Raw genomic sequence first — 4,879 nt, 5'->3', positions numbered from 1 at the left:
AAAGATAGACAAGATGAAAAGGGAGAGGGCTATGTACCAGATGAAGGAACAAGAGAAAAACAACTAAATGAAGTGGAGATAGGTAACCTTCCAGAAAAAGAATTCAGAATAACGATAGTGAAGATGATCCAGGACCTCGGAAAAAGAATGGAAACAAAGATCGAGAAGATGCAAGAAATGTTTAACAAAGACCTAGAAGATTTAAAGAACAGAGATGAACAATACAATAACTTAAATGAAAAATACACTAGAAGGATTCAACAGCAGATTAACTGAGACAGAAGTACGGATAAGTGACCTGGAAGACAGAATGGTGGAATTCACTGCTGCAGGTCAGAATAAAGAAAAAAGAATGAAAAGAAATGAAGACAGCCTAACAGACCTCTGGGACAACATTAAACACAACAACATTTGCATTATAGGGGTCCCAGAAGGAGAAGAGAGAAAGGACCTGAGAAAATATTTGAAGAGATTATACTCGGAAACTTCCCTAACATGGGAAAGGAAATAGCCACCCACGTCCAGGAAGCACAGAGAGTCCCATACAGAATAAACCCAAGGAGAAAAATGCCAAGAAACATAGTAATCAAATTGGCAAAAATTAAAGACAAAGAAAAATCATTGAAAGCAGCAAGGAAAAAACGAAAAACATACAAGGAAACTCCCGTAAGGTTAACAGCTGATTTCTCAGCAGAAACTCTACAAGCCAGAAGGAAGTGACATGACATATTTAAAGTGAGGAAAGGGAAGAAGCTACAACTAAGATTACTCTACCCAGCAAGGATCTCATTCAGATTCGATGGAGAAATCAAAAGCTTTAAAAGCTAAGAGAATTCAGCACCACCAAAACAGCTCTACGACAAATGCTAAAGGAACTTCTCTAAGTGGGAAACACAAGAGAAGAAAAGGACCTACAAAAACCCAAAACAATTAAGAAAATGGTCATAGGAACATATATATTGATAATTACCTTAAACGTGAATGGATTAAAGGCTCCAACCAAAAGACACAGGCTCACTGAATGGATACAAAACAAGACCCATATACTGTCTACAAGAGACCCATTTCAGACCTAGGGACACATACAGAATGAAAGTGACAGGATGGAAAAAGATATTCCATGCAAATGGAACTCACAAGAAAGCTGGAGTAGCAATACTCATATCAGATAAAACAGACTTAAAATAAAGAATGTTACAAGAGACAAGGAAGGACACTACATAATGATCAAGGGATCAATTCAAGAAGATATAACAATCAATATATGCACCCAACATAGGAGCACCTCAATACATAAGGCAACTGCTAACAGCTATAAAAGAGGAAATCGACAGTAACACAATAATAGTGGGGGACTTTAACACCTCACTTACACAATGGACAGATCATCCAAACAGAAAATTAATAAGGAAACACAAACTTTAAAGGACACAGTAGACCCGATGATTTAATTGATATTTATAAGACATTCCATCCCCAAACAGCAGATTATACTTTCTTCTCAAGTGCACATGGAACATTCTCCAGGATAGATCACATCTTGGGTCAAAATCAAGCCTCAATAAATTTAAGAAAATTGAAATCATATCAAGCATCTTTTCTGACCACAACACTATGAGATTAGAAATTAGTTACAAGGGAAAAAACGTAAAAAACACAAACACATGGAGGTTAACAATACATTACTACATAACCAAGAGATCAGTGAAGAAATCAGAGGAAATAAAATACCTAGAGACAAATGACAGTGAAAACACGACGATCCAAAACCTATGGGATGCACCAAAAGCAGTTCTAAGAGGGAAGTTTATAGCAATACAATCCTACCTCAAGAAACAACAAATATCTCAAACAATCTAACCTTAGACCTAAAGGAACTAGAGAAAGAAGAACAAACAAAACCCAAAGTTAGTAGAAGGAAAGAAATCATAAGTGGAGGGGAAGATGGCAGAAGAGTAAGATGCGGAGATCACCTTCCTCCCCACAGATACACCAGAAATACATCTACACGTGGAGCAACTCCTACAGAACACCTACTGAATGCTGGCAGAAGACCTCAGACCTCCCAAAAGGCAAGAAACTCCCCATGTACCTGGGTAGGGCAAAAGAAAAAAAGAAAAAACAGAGACAAAAGAATAGGGATGGGACCTGCACCAGTGGGAGGGAGCTGTGAAGGAGGAAAGGTTTCCACACGCTAGGAAGCCCCTTCGCAGGCGGAGACTGCGGGTGGCGGAGGGGGGAGCTTTGGAGCCGCAGTGGAGAGCACAGCAACAGGGGTGCGGAGGGCAAAGCGGGGAGATTCCTGCACAGAGGATCGGTGCTGACTGGCACTCACCAGCCCGAGAGGCTTGTCTGCTCACCCGCCCGGGGCGGCTGAGGCTCTGGCTTTGGTGGGAGCGCAGGGAGAGGACTGGGGTTGGCTGCGTGAACACAGCCTGAAGGGGTTAGTGCACCACGGCTAGCCAGAAGGGAGTCTGGGAAAAGGTCTGGAGCTGCCGAAGAGGCAAGAGACTTTTTCTTCCCTCTTTGTTTCCTGGTGCGCGGGGAGAGGGGATTAAGAGCGCTGCTTAAAGGAACTCCAGAGATGGGCGCGAGCGGCGGCTGAAAGCGCAAACCCCAGAGACAGGCGCGAGCCACGGCTAAAAACGCGGACCCCAGAGACAGGTGCGAGCCACAGCTAAAAGCGCGGACCCCAGAGATGGGCGGGAGACGCTAAGGCTGCTGCTGCCTCCACCAAGGGGCCTGTGTACGAGCACAGGTCACTGTCCACACCCCTCTTCCGGGGAGCCTGTGCAGCCCACCACTGCCAGGTTCCTGGGATCCAGGGACAACTTCCCCAGGAGAACGCACGGCGGGCCTCAGGCTGGTGCAACGTCATGCCGGCCTCTGCCGCCACAGGCTCGCCCTGCACTCCGCGCCCCTCCCTCCCCCCGGCCTGAGTGAGCCAGAGCCCCCGAATCAGCGGCTCCTTTAACCCCATCCTGTCTGAGCAAAAAACAGACGCCCTCCAGCGACCTACGTGCAGAGGCGGGGCCAAATCCAAAGCTGAGCCCCTGGGAGCTGTGAGAACAAAGAAGAGAAAGGGAAATCTCTCCCAGCAGCCTCAGAAGCAGCGGATTAAAGCTCCACAATCAACTTGATGTACCCTGCATCTGTGAAACACATGAAGAGACAACGGGTCATCCCAAATTGAGGAGGTGGACTTTGAGAGCAAGATTTTAACATTATTTCCCCTTTTCCTCTTTTTGTGAGTGTGTATGTGTATGCTTCTCTGTGAGATTTTGTCTGTATAGCTTTGCTTCCACCATTTGTCCTAGGGTTCTATCCGTCCTTTTTTTTTAAAATAATTTTTTCTTAATTTTAATTATTTTATTTTACTTTATCTTCTTTCTTTCTTTCTTTCCTTCCTTCCCTCCTTTAGACAACAAATGATCCCAAATTGAGGAGGTGGACTTTGAGAGCAAGATTTATGATTTTTTCCTCTTTTCCTCTTTTTGTGAGTGTGTATGTGTATGCTTCTCTGCGAGATTTTGTCTGTATAGCTTTGCTTCTACCACTTGTCCTAAGGTTCTATCTGTCCTTTTTTCCTTAATAATTATTTTTTAATTTAATAACTTTATTATATTTTTATTTTACTTTATCTTCTTTCTGTTTTTTCCTTCCTTCCCTCCTTCCTTCCCACCACCAACCCTCCCTCCCTCCCTCCTTTCTTTCCTTCTTTCCTTCTTTCTTCCTTCCTTCCCTCCTTTCTTTCTTTCTTTCTTTCTACTTCTACTAATTCTTTCTCTCTACTTTTTCTCCCTTTTATTCTGAGCCATGTGGATGAAAGGCTCTTGGTGCTGCAGCCAGGAGTCAGTGCTGTGCCTCTGAGGTGGGAGAGCCAACTTCAGGACACGGGTCCACAAGAGACCTCCCAGCTCCACATAATATCAAATGGCGAAAATCTCCCAGAGATCTCCATCTCAACACCAGCACCCAGCTTCACTCAACGACCAGCAAGCTACAGTGCGGGAAATCCTATGCCAAACAACTAGCAAAACAGGAACACAACCCCACCCATTAGCAGAGAGGCTGCCTAAAATCATAATAAGTCCACAGACACCCCAAAACACACCACCAGACGTGGACCTGCCCACCAGAGAGACAAGATCCAGCCTCATCCACCAGAACACAGGCACTAGTCCCCTCCACCAAGAAGCCTACACAACCCACTGAACCAACCTTAATCACTGGGGACAGACATCAAAAACAACGGCAACTATGAACCTGCAGCCTGCAAAAAGGAGACCCCAAACACAGCAAGATAAGCAAAATGAGAAGACAGAAGAACACACAGCAGATGAAGGAGCAAGATAAAAACCCACAAAACCTAACAAATGAAGAGGAAATAGGCAGTCTACCTGAAAAAGAATTCAGAATAATGATAGTAAAGATCCAAAATCTTGGAAATAGACAAGACAAAATGCAAGAAACATTTAACAAGGACCTAGAAGAACTAAAGATGAAACAAACAACAATGAACAACACAATAAATGAAATGAAAAATACTCTAGATGGAATCAATAGCAGAATAACTGAGGCAGAAGAACGGATAAGTGACCTGGAAGATAAAATAGTGGAAATAACTATTGCAGAGCAGAATAAAGAAAAAAGAATGAAAAGAACTGAGGACAGTCTCAGAGACCTCTGGGACAACATTAAACACACCAACATTTGAATTATAGGGGTTCCAGAAGAAGAAGAGAAAAAGAAAGGGACTGAGAAAATATTTGAAGAGATTATAGTTGACAACTTCCCTAATATGGGAAAGGAAATAGTTAATCAAGCCCAGGAAGCACAGAGAGTCCCATACAGGATAAATCCAAGGAGAAGTACACCA

The sequence above is a fragment of the Orcinus orca genome, chromosome 5 (genome assembly GCF_937001465.1).
Source record: "Orcinus orca chromosome 5, mOrcOrc1.1, whole genome shotgun sequence".
Lineage (NCBI taxonomy): Eukaryota > Metazoa > Chordata > Mammalia > Artiodactyla > Delphinidae > Orcinus > Orcinus orca.
Note: the sequence above shows the minus strand (reverse complement) of the source record.